The sequence below is a fragment of the Pollicipes pollicipes genome, unplaced genomic scaffold, assembly GCF_011947565.3.
Source record: "Pollicipes pollicipes isolate AB1234 unplaced genomic scaffold, Ppol_2.1 Scaffold_7231;HRSCAF=8579_pilon_pilon_pilon, whole genome shotgun sequence".
Lineage (NCBI taxonomy): Eukaryota > Metazoa > Arthropoda > Thecostraca > Pollicipedomorpha > Pollicipedidae > Pollicipes > Pollicipes pollicipes.
This window is the reverse complement of record NW_023597034.1, coordinates 31226465-31238746: the sequence shown is the minus strand read 5'-3', so window position 1 is coordinate 31238746 and position 12282 is coordinate 31226465. Positions and strand designations below refer to the sequence as shown.

General features: G+C 55.5%; 1 long non-coding RNA gene across 1 annotated transcript; it reads right to left on the bottom strand.

The window, feature by feature from the left end:
* Positions 1–848: 848 nt before the first annotated feature.
* Positions 849–9045, bottom strand: LOC119110690 (uncharacterized). Its single transcript, XR_005095536.1, has 3 exons — positions 8906–9045; positions 2117–2352; positions 849–945 (listed from the first exon to the last, which is right to left on the bottom strand). It is a non-coding gene; the product is annotated as an uncharacterized LOC119110690 (long non-coding RNA).
* Between the last annotated feature and the right edge of the window lie 3237 nt (positions 9046–12282).

Below are 12282 nucleotides of genomic sequence, written 5' to 3'. Positions count from 1 at the left end.
GTCTCCTGTGCGACGCTCGCCAGCAGTGCTGTCTGCAAACCGGTAGGCGCCGACAGCCGGGGGCGCGCGAGCGGCCTCGTCGGCGTGACCCCCTTCGTTCCCGTCGGCCAGAGCGGCGCGCGCGACGTCGTCCTTGAGCAGGCTCGGTCGCGATGCATGCGGCGACGCTGAGCTCGACGCGGGCTCGCACGGCTCGCTGACGGCGCCGCTCCGGCGCGGCGCCTGGCCGGCGGGCGTGGGCGAGGAAGCCCCCGAGTCACGAGCGGCCACTTCCCCAGCGCGCGCAAGGTCGTCCGACCCCGCGGCGGACGCGCCTCCCGACTTGTGCCAGAACGGCGGAGACGGCGACGCAGCGGGAGCCAGCTCCGGCGGCTGGCGACCACACGGCTCCGGTTCCGGTGGCCTCGGAGCAGCGGGGGCTCGCTCCTCTGGTGCTGGTGGGGCGAGAGCCGGCTCCGGTAAGCTCGCAGCTGCAGTTTGCTGATGGAGCGGGAGCCGGCTCCTGTAAGCTCGTGGCTACGGTCGCTGATGAGACAGGAGCCGGCTCCTGTAGGCTCGCAACCGCGGGAGGATCGTCTTCTGGCACTGATGCGTTGGAGGCCCGCTTCCTCTGCGGAACGAAGCGTGGCGCCGGGTCCGGTGCGGTCGGCCGGGCTTCAGCGGGCCCGGGAGTGGTGGGTGGTGGTGGCAATCCCCGGGTGCGCGGTGTCGTAGTCGCTGTAGCCCGCATCGGCAGCACTGGCGGCGCTCTAGTCGGCTCCGGTGGCGGCGGCGCGCGGCGCTTCCTGGCCATAGCAAAGAGGGTCGCGTCGATCTCCAAGTCGTCGTCGTCCTCGAGGCTAGGCGGCGCCGCCCGCCGCGACTCGGGTTGCCCCCGCTGGCGGGGTCGAGGCTGTGACGGCGGGAAGGCCAGGGCGCGCTCCGTCCCTCCACTCCGAAACAGGCCTGCAAGAGAGCGGGGATCCAACTCAACTACAGATATTCGTCTGAGTGGGATCGACCATAGAGTGCGGGCTGAGATACTGGGTCGTTGAGCAGGATGATGACGGTGGAAAATAAGGGGAGGTGGGTTGTTGACTGAGGCTGTTTAGATTTCTGCCAGCTTAGAAGCTTGAACGAAATCTAAACATATCGTGCATTTTAATGCTGTAGGAGCAACGCATAAACATTTGTTTATTTCAAATGCTATACACATACACCCAAGGTCCCGCACGAACGCGTCATCCGAGTGTTTATAATGCACTCGTTTCTGTTAATGCGCTCCCATTGCCGGGCTGGTCCGTCGCCGAGTTTGTGTCGATTGTCTGTGTTCCTGTATAACACTGCTGTGTGAGATACGTTGCTGTCCCGAGTCACCTGGCCAGGTACGCCCCTGTCCTGTCCCGGTCCACCTGACTGGGTGCGTCGCTGTCCCGGCTCACCTGGCCTTGATAAGTCCCTGTCCTGTCCCGGCTCACCTGACTGGGTACGTCTCTGTACCGACTCACCTGGCCAGGTACGTCCCTGTCCTGTCCCGGTCCACCCGGCTGGGTATGCCTCTGTCCCGACTCACCTGGCCAGGTACGTCCCTGTCCTGTCCCGGTCCACCCGGCTGGGTATGTCTCTGTCCCGGCTCACCTGGCCAGGTACGTCCCCTGTCCTGTCCCGGTCCACCCGGCTGGGTATGTCTCTGTCCCGACTCACCTGGCCAGGTTCGTCCCTGTCCTGTCCCGGTCCACCCGGCTGGGTATGTCTCTGTACCGACTCACCTGGCCAGGTACGTTCCTGTCCTGTCCCGGTCCACCCGGCTGGGTATGTCTCTGTACCGACTCACCTGGCTAGGTACGTTCCTGCCCTGTCCTGGCCTGCGCGGTTGGGTACGCCCTGTACCAAGTCACCTGGTGAGGTTCGTCTCCGTCCCCGTTCACCCGGCGAGGCTCATCCCTGTCCCCGCTCACCCGGTGAGATTTGCCCCTGTCCTGGCCCACCTGGTGAGGTTTGCCCTGTCCCCGCTCACGCGGTGTTGCTCGTCCCTGCCTCCGCTCACCTGGTGAGGCGCGTCCCTGCCTCCGCTCACCTGGTGAGACGCGTCTCTGCCTCCGCTCACCTGGTGAGGCTCGTCCCTGTCTCCGCTCACCTGGTGGGGCGCGTCCCTGTCCTGATTGGCGGAGGATCGTGTGCGGCGTCGCTCCTCGCGCCAGTCTCAGAGCGGAACCGGACGTGGGTTTCACTGGAGGCCGCTCGGACGCGCGCTGCTTTCGAAGGGCGACCTCGGCCTCGGAGCTGGGGAGTCGGCCACCAGCCGCGGCTGCCGACCCAGACGGATGCTCCGGACCCGCCGTTGACTCCGCCGATGACAACGTGCTCGTCCGGCTGGCGGCGCAAGCGGACCGCTGAGTTTCCAGAGAGGTGCCCTGAGTTCGAGGTGCCCTGAGTTCGAGGTGCCCTGAGTTCGAGGTGCCCTGAGTTCGAGGTGCCTTGAGTTCGATGAGTCTTGAGTTCGAGGTGCCCTGAGTTCGAGGAGCCCTGAGTTCGAGGTGCCCTGAGTTCGATGAGCCCTGAGTTCGAGGAGCCCTGAGTTCGAGGAGCCCTGAGTTCGAGGAGCCCTGAGTTCGAGGTGCCCTGAGTTCAAGGAGCCCTGAGTTCGAGGTGCCCTGAGTTCGAGGTGCCGTGAGTTCGAGGTGCCCTGAGTTCGAGGTGCCTTGAGTTCGAGGTGCCTTGAGTTCGAGGTGCCCTGAGCTTGAGGCGCCCTGTGTTCGAGGTGTACGAGTTCGAGGTGCTCTAAGTTCCAGGTGCCCTGAGTTCGAGGAGCCCTGAGTTCGAGGAGCCCTGAGTTCGAGGTGCCCTGAGTTCGAGGAGCCCTGAGTTCGAGGTGCCCTGAGTTCGAGGTGCCCTGAGCTTGAGGTGCCTTAAGTTCGAGGAGCCCTGAGTTCGAGGTGCCCTGAGTTCGAGGTGCCCTGAGTTAGAGGTGCCTTAAGTTCGAGGAGCGCTGAGTTCGAGGTGCCCTGAGTTCGAGGTGCCCTGAGCTTGAGGTGCCTTAAGTTCGAGGAGCCCTGAGTTTGAGGTGCCTTGAATTCGAGGAGCCCTGAGCTCGAGGTGCCCTGAGTTCGAGGTTCCCTGAGCTTGAGGTGCCTTTAGTTCGAGGGGCCCTGAGTTTGAGGTGCCCTGAGCTTGAGGCGCTCTGAGTTCAAAGTGTTCGAGTTCGAGGAGCCCTGAGTTGAATTCGAGGTGCCCTGAGTTCGAGGTGCCCTGAGCTTTAAGTGTTCCAAGTTTGGGGGCACACTGAGCTTGAGGCGTTTGAGGTCTGAGGCAATGGGCCATCTGCGACTCGTTCGGCATGCACCGAGGGACGATCTGTGATTACAGCTTCCCACAACCTAAGATTTAAGCAAGAACAGCTTCGGCTGTTGTGATCTTCCAGTGATTGCAGAGGGGGACATTGGGAAAATACGTCTTTTGGGGAACTTGTTGGCTATATAGCCACAGTTCAGGGTTGTCGACAGGTACACACCGATCTGCAAATAAATCAATGGATACCAATCTCTTAAAACAATCACCGCCGCTGACTACCGTTCACCGTCAGCCGTCAGCTTCAGCGCACGGCATACGGAATCAGCCGCAGCTTCTCCAGCGTGCACCAAAGGCTGAACACGACGTGTACGCGATCAACGCCGGACTCGGCTCATGTCTCGCGATGCGTTGTAGCGACTATTGAGGAGCATTTACAAAGAAGAGAACTTGTGTTGCCTAAAGCAGCTTTTCACTTAAAAGTATACCAATAGTCATGAGTGGGCTTCATTCACCATATCTGATGCTTACCTCAATATCTTCAAATGTGAAACATTCCCATTAAGCATTTTAACACACGTTCGGGTGGGGACCAGTTTGCACCCCCACTTCCGACATAATTTTCGGGCGGTGTGGCGTGGCCGACCTATGACAAGTCCGAATTAGGCCGAGGCATCTAGGTTAAAGGTAGTTGCATGAGTAGACCTCAGGGCTGTTCGGCCACACATCGTGAGTTTGACCTTGTTTGACCTTAATGTTTAAGAAGGCCATCACCAAGAATCGTGTAACTTTGTCATAAGTGAGTTCACATACAGTTTTACCTGCCCAATGTATTTTGCGCCTCTAGATCCTTAGTTTTTTACATCTCGGGGGGCCAAATCACTCCCCCCCCCGGCCCCCCCCCCTATTCCATCGGATTCAACCAGCCGCCGCCAGAGCGCGTGTTGAGGCACTGCTCAGTGTTTTACAGCACCGACTACCACACCGTACAACGCTGAAAAACCACCCAGATGGTGTCGGTGCTTAAGTATAGGTATAAAGTGGGCAACAATTTCTTAAATATCCACGTGTTTCTGTAGGAGACCACGGGGAGCAGACCTGGTGTTTGAAACGGTTTAAGACATATGCTCGTATGGAAAAGAACTGGACACTGACACTGACATACCTCGTCTCTCCCTGAATCTTCTGTTTGCTCTTTTTAAGCGTCTCATGTCCTCCGCATTTTGTCGGTATTTCTCACCGACTGCGGTCACGAAGAAGACAGTACTTTGGATGTTTTTTGGGCGCCAATATCAGCGACATTCGCAGTCTCTGTCATTGAGCCAACCACACATTTCCATTGGGCGGGCGGTAAGCCACCACATAATCAGGGTCATTTGCTTCATCGCCACGGCTGTCTGCCTCACATGATAATCCGGCAGCTGGGGGGGGGGGGGGGGGGGGGCAGCAGCGGCGGCAGTACTGGCTAAGCAGCTGTCACCGGCAAGACTGGTTGAGGTTTTGCACGGCTGCACTGTTAATACTAGTTCACTGGCTTCCTATACTAATATGCTGGTATACTGGCTCACTGGTTCTTGTTCCATGTTCCTCAGCCCACTGATTGCGCCACTCACACCGTCTTTTCGTTTCGGGTAGATTGCAGCACTGGGGTAAATCCGATGACCTCATTAGCTACCTTGCTGACGCAGCATGTTTGGAGAAACGCTTTACTCAGATATCTTGCCCTTCCATATCTCTTACTATCACGGTCATTGCGCTACCCACAACCTTATCACACGACGGGAACGATCTGGAAGGTAGGTCACGTGATTTAATGGCAAATTGGGATGAAGTAGCATCACCACGTTTCAAAGCGGTGCGCCTTCCTTGGCACCACCAGTACTGAACAGCTTGCTCCGTGTCGGTCTGGACCTAACGACTCTTTCCCCAAGCGAGGACAAGGCCGGGATACGTGACTGCCGATTGACAGCGATTTGTCGGACAGTGATTTGTCGGAGCCAATGAGTCAGTGGTGCTCCCTATGCTATCCAAAGGCCCACGGTGCCAAACAGGGGGTCCCGTGTTAACAAAGGAGACCGAGTCAGACGGGGTCGGTGTTGGAGAAGGCCTGAAGAGCGGCCGCTAGGGCCAGTGTCCCCGTGTGTTCGGGAGTGACAATCAAGGGCCAGACTGGAAGACTGAAGGGCTCCAGGGGCTGACTGTATGCCATATTGAGGCCCCCCCCCAACCGTAGAGCCGTGATCTTAAACTTCACTCAGAAGGCCTCCTGCACGGATTGGGTACCCCTGGGGCAGTCAGCCTCTGGGACCCTGGACAATAAACCTCTATTTCCGAATCAACGCACAAAAGTTGGCCATATAAGACGTATGGAGTGGGGCTCTCCGACAAAACGTTCAAAAATGATCGGGCTAATAAACTTCTACATGCTATCTTATACGCACGTACTTTCCGTACGAAATTTGTCACTGAAGAACACTTATTTACGAGAATCTGCCCACGGACCTTTACGTGCACAATCATTTCGTTACATGCTTTCTCCCAACAAATAATTAAACATGCAAACTTTATGTTTAACGAACCTTCTTCAATGCGAACTTTTGAACGTGGCAAGCGTCTCACACTACGTACCTGACCCCACGCGAAGCTTTCCACTTGTACTTTTGTCCGTAACCGGTTTTAAAAAGTAAAGTGGTGTTTTACGTTATTAAAATAGCTTTACGTAATGCGTGCCAGACGGCCATAAGCCAGCATATCAACGGGCTCGCCCCTTACCATAGGTCGAGGCGGTGCGAACCAGATGGCCTGTATTCATCCAAGCAGCCGGGCCCCTATTTTGAAAAAGTACGACCTTCAATGAAACTGATGAGGCAGGGATTGAATATGCACGCCCTAAACAGAAATCCGTTCCGGTGGTCGTAGTTATCAAACGACTCAGACAGATATCGGCTATCAAACGGCTTTTAGACGGCTATCAATCTCAGCAGCTAATAACAACCAGACTCACTTTTAACGTCTCTCCTACTTTTGATGACCTAGAGCTTTTAAACTGACGAAAAATAGTTTGTTTTAATCAACGTAACACTTTTACATGTCAGTATCATCTTCGTCTCAAAGTAGTGATCGTAATGAGTTCTCATTCCCCCTAATGACCAAAGAAATGAACTATCTTTACCTCCCAGGATTACAAATCGTTCTGAGAAATGCCAACCGTTTACTCTCTCCCAGTTCGGGAGGCACGGCCGATTAAGTATGCGGAATAAGAAAAGGGTTCTGTGGGATCCACTTGTTCCCTTCCATCTAAGGCCAGGAGACTAATTTAAAAATCCTACCCAGACCGGTATTCGTGAGAAAGCCCGTTTTGCCTCAGACCCTGGATTTCATTGCCCCCCGCCAAAAAAACCCGAAATCTGTGGCGTCGCTCCTGGAGGGTGGAGAAGTGGCAACTGCCTGCTTTGTTCCCCCCCCCCCCCCTCCCTTTTCCGCTGCCCCGGTGACAGGCCTGTGCTATTACTCATACTGAGATCATTACGGGCATAGATTGCTCCACTTCTGGCTTTGGCACGCGAGGTTGGCCGTGATGCACGGAGAACCCGGATAGGCAAAAGGGTTTTTCAAAGTTCATCGACATTTACCCACCAACCAAGCAAGACAACGACACAATTATCACGCACGTCATGAGTTTGCATTACGGGTATGATGCCTTGAAAAATGCGCTTCGGTGGAATCGACGGCGCCATTGGGCCACCACATTTTTGCTTTTTGTAATTTGCCATATAAACCATTAAGGGGTGTAGAATCGGGAAATGAGCCGGGAGGGCTGAGCAGAAAATAATGCCAAAACATTCCCTGAAATACGTCAACATACAGGGTACTCTACGGATTTGGATCACTTTCTTCCCAAAGTTTGGGGAGTGGGCTTGAGCCCAAGTAGGGGGGGGGGGGGGAGGCTGCATGCTCTTGAAGTGAAGAGGAAACTGAAAACCTGCTAGTCCCGCGATGTGAAACTAAAATTTTTGACTGCTGCCTCTCGGCTTTTACGAAAGGCAGGAACGTGCAGCCATTAATAAGAATAATTTTTGGTCTCTAGGTACTATGATAAATGTTTGATAGCAATTCGACATGAATATTTAGCTTGACGCTGTAGCAGACTTGCTTGATTACTAGACATAATATAACAATTCGAAATACACTGCGTCTCAGCATTTAGGTATCAACAATCTTTACATTTTAAACGGTGAATGTCAGTCGTGTGGAGATACTGCTCTGATGATTCTTTAAGACCGTTTACACCTTAGGCTACAACATAGCACATTGATCGACACTACTTAAATGCGCCGATACCAACTAATTTCACAGATTTCAGTATCCTTTATAGAACATTCGGAACTAAGGTAACCCAAAACACAATGATCAAAATGCTCACCGACAGTTAAGCCCACGTGATTGTCATCCCATCGTTTCCTCCCGACGAGCGGTTAGCTCACGCCTCCTGCTCGCGTCCTGCCGTCAGTCACGACGCTGATGCCCTCACTGTTTCCCTCGCTGCGTACCTCACTGCATTGCTTTGGTTGCTGCGATGAAACTGAACAACGCGCCAGCCATCGTCTTGAACGCTATGCCTGAGAAGTTTTTACGGTCTTCGTATGAAAAGTCAAAAGGTCAAGTCGTCCCCCTTCGGAAGGGTTTCATGACCTGGAAGGCGCTTTCGGTCTTGGCGGAGCCAAGCAAGCCGTATTGAATGATGCTGCCATTGACCAGCCATTTATAAGTGTGGAATTGTCCTTGGGAGAGGACGTCGACCGTGTACGAGGGGCAGACCAGCTTTCCGCAGTTTCGGAGGTCCGTGAAGGTCCGTGAATCCAGCCTGGATTGCTCCACGCCATCCTACGCTCTGCCCACCTTCATGTGGATCGGCCGACTCCCAGGAAATCTCCTTGTCGACGGAAAGGCAGAGGCAGGGCCCATAGTTGCACACGTTGAAAACCGAACGTTCAGGTGGCCGATGGTCTGCTCGGTCCCAAACCACTAAACAGGAATGTCATGTGATCAAATGCAACTTTTTCTAAACTGTAAGCCCTATTCCTGTCACAAAAACAACAAACATGATTGGTTTTCTTTTCTCACACTATAATCTGATGAACAGCACCGATATTTATCGGCTTGAACACCGATGGGTCCGGTCCAGAGCGTGACATCGCCGCTGTTAAACCGTGAAGTAGGGCCTCGCCGGCATCAAGAATCTGGTTGAGTATCTTGCTCGGGTCATTGGCTGCGGAGCCGTCAAAAACGATTCATAGCACCCCGTCACAGTAAATAACCGAGCGTTTTCGATCGGGGTCAATCATCTAGCTCGGAGGACAAGAAATGCTAAGTTACCCACCGCAGCGGAGGGCTCTAATCCCTGCAACCGTCATCATGAGCCGCCGGGTACACCTGTCACGGGTTCAGAGGTCAGCGCACGGTGAACCGTCGCATGCCGTCCACGCTATCTGCTGCTCGTCCGGAGTGCATTCTGACCACTAGTCCGCCGATAGCGCCGTAGGCAGCGCGCCGTGGCAGCGCGGCGGCCGATCCTGGGGCCCGCCTCCGGCTCCAGCGGCGCCAGCCACCCGGCCACGGCACGCATGACGTCACCGACCTGCCGGGACGGCCGCTGGAGCCCAGGTCGTAGAGGCTGGCGCTGTCGGAACTCCTGCGGGAGCCCTCCGAGGCACCGCCGGAGAGCCGGGGCCGAGCCGACACGGGCGCATCCGCGTGGTGCGGCCCCGCCGTCGTAGGCGTCGGTCGCAAGCTCGCTCCGGCAGCCTCCCCCTGGCTGACCTGACCCTGTCGGCGTACGGCGTCGCTGGTGACGGTAGCACGACCGGAGGATCAGGGGCTGGCACACATCCTTGCCGAGTCTGGGAACCTTGGGCAGAGTGCGAGTCACAGTGGGTGTGACTGTGAACGCACGAGCTGTTACTGCTGCAGACACGGCCATAAACACGGAGGGTGCTTCTTTGGTTCTGGTTCTGGTTCTGTGGTTCTGGCAGTTTTGCCGCAACATGTTTCGACACCTGTAACGCGTGGAGGTCATCGGACAGGACTCCAAGGGGCATGCTAGGGTTATCCTCGCACTTCAAACATATTTTCCACCAGTGCACCTCATGTCCACGATGGTCAGTACAGCAAAGTACCCGAAACGATGACGCGCTGAAAGCCAGAGCCAGAAACGAAGCGAGGCTCAAAACACCGCCAGGGTCAAACCGCACATTGGCCACGGATAAATAAGCAGCAATCGCGACAAGAGCGTGCCGGTGGAGCCCGAACGCAGCCCGGCGCAACAGACAGTCAACTCCACAGTCACCTCCAGAGTCAGAACAGACAGTCAACTCCACAGTCACCTCCAGAGTCAGAACATACAGTCAACTCCACAGTCACCTCCAGAGTCAGAACAGACGGTCAACTCCACAGTCACCTCCAGAGTCAGAACATACAGTCAACTCCACAGTCACCTCCAGAGTCAGAACATACAGTCAACTCCACAGTCACCTCCAGAGTCAGAACATACAGTCAACTCCACAGTCACCTCCACCTGTCGAGGCGGCGCCGGCGCCGGTCGCCTCCTCCGACGAGGCTCGTGGGCGCGCCGCAGGGTGGCGGCGGGCGGCGTCGCGCTGCCGACCTCGGACGCATCCGGCTCGGACAGCGACTCGGCACCGTCCAGCGACATGTGACGGCTGGTGGCGGCTGGAACAGGGAAGACCTCCTCAGCGGCCACGTGGGTCGCACGGCCGGCTCGCGCGCTTCCGTTGCGCGTCGGAAACGGCGTGTCCGTCTCACTTCAGGTCATGTCACGACCGGTGTTGCCTGTGGACGCGACATGCGTGGCAGCCACCGGCATTGTACGATAATCCCAGCCAAACAAGTGTTGCACTTCAGCAGATTGTAGGGTGGAAGTAGTCGCGAGCACGGTCTGAGCTGTGCTGACATCCGCCCGTGAAATACCCATCGTCACATCCGCTAAATTCACCCAGCTAGATTCAGTGCCGGTCGTGAGCCGCTGGCACTGGATCTTTCATTCCGTCGTGCACTAGTTCGACGGCCATGCCCGCACTGGGTGTTTATTTGAACATTGGGAGCGCTGAGATCGGACCGCCATGGCTGTGGCCCTTGGGACTCGACTGGGCATATTACAGAGCTACTACGTCGTTCGAGAAGATGGCTCCGGGTTCCCCATCTAGCGCCGGTGTGAAAACAACCACCATAACCTCGGTAGACAAAATGGCAGGGCGCAAACTTCGCTCGGCATGTAAAGCTTCAAGATTAATGGCTCCGACTGGGAGAAAAACCTCGGTTTTCTAGCGGCATTTGCAAGGCGCGAAGTTGGTGACCAGTGGCTTTGCTCTGGAGCTGCCCGCCATCGTCTGAACAGGGCAGCACGGGGTCCGAGGCGGATATTCCAGATTCGGGGCTCGCGAAGAGAGACATTTGGTCTTATACTGATGCCTGGACAGCACATCTGGAAGCGTGATGAGGGCGTATTGCTTGCGTTTATTTTGCCGCGAGAAGCCTGCCAGAAGACCTTGGCCCCAAGTGGTATACCGTAACGTAACTACACCTTCGAGGCTGCGAGAGTCCAGTCTACCTTAAGGCCGTGTCATATTGTCGAATCTCAGGAATGTCCCAGCTTCCCTACTGTCACTGGCGTCCAGGCCACAAGTCCCAGTGCTAGTTGCACCCATGTGCGATAAGTCGTACGTCATGCAACATGAGATCGTGCCGCGCTTGTCGCCTGAAGGGCACAGCGGTCACGTGAAGTCGATGCTGACAATCCGAGCGTGGCATCGTGGCAAGGGTTATCAAATTTATTGGTCCGGGTTGTCGGGAGCCTTCTCCAACTCCATTGTTTCAGAACGAGAGGACGATTGTGAACCCCGAAAGCATCTTTCCAGTCCCAACGATGCACAACTGATAAAGTCCAGCTAAACGCAGCAACTTTCGATTCCAATCACCGTAACGCCATGCCATGAATACCGCGTCACAATCCTGTAGCTCATGCTAGTTACTGGCAGGATGTGGTCCGGCTTATGGAAAGGCGGACAGCTTTCTGCTGAGCGGATGAAATGTATATTTCTCACTAGTCCTATCCATGTTTGTTTATTTTGTGCTCATCCCCGCAAAATGGGATGGGCGGAAAACGGACCCTCGTCGATTACAAAAAGGTTCATATTAAGGCTGAATAGAAGTAGATATATCAGACGGAGAATAACCCCATAGGTATTGCGACGGTGCACCAGAGCCCTAAGCGCCAATACCGGAGGCGCCCTTTGCCTGATGAGGTACACTAGGCCACCCCGATGTAGCTCGCTTCACATAACTGTACCGACACCACCCAGTACCGGCAATCCAGTACCATCAATCCAGTACCGTCAGTTCAGTCCCGTCAATTCAACCGTCAATCGTCCGCCCTAGGTCAGAACGGTATGTCTCAAGTCTTGTGTTCGAATTTGAGCCCAATTTGCAAAAGCAAAGACTTCCTACAACAGAGCCGTGCTTCCACACGTGTTAAGGCTGTCGTCTCGAATCACTCTTCACTTGACATCTATAACCATGCTGGTGCACACCAACAGATTCTTTTAAGCACTTAAGGTCCGAAGTCCAGCGGTCTGAACATGGCCCATTTTCCTAAGAACCTATTTGACACGGCGTGACTAAATTCCAACTCCCTTTATGCTCGAGAAAAGGGGCGTAGGCGAGTGGAGTTTGGGCATCTTCTCGGTGGCGTGGGGGGGGGGGGGCACGTGGGTCCGCTCTGAGGCCCTGAAAGGGGCAGCAGGGTTGGCCGGATGTCGTATTAGGGTTCACAGTCCTGCGGGACGGGCCCTGCAATGCTAGTCAGGGTGCTCTTTATGCCGATTGGGGCCCCTTGAGTCGATGGGGTCCCTATGTCTGTCAGTCACCATCAGTACCGAACAGTCGGCTCCGTGTCGGTCCGAGCCTCAGGGCCCACTTTCCAAGCAGGGACAATGATGC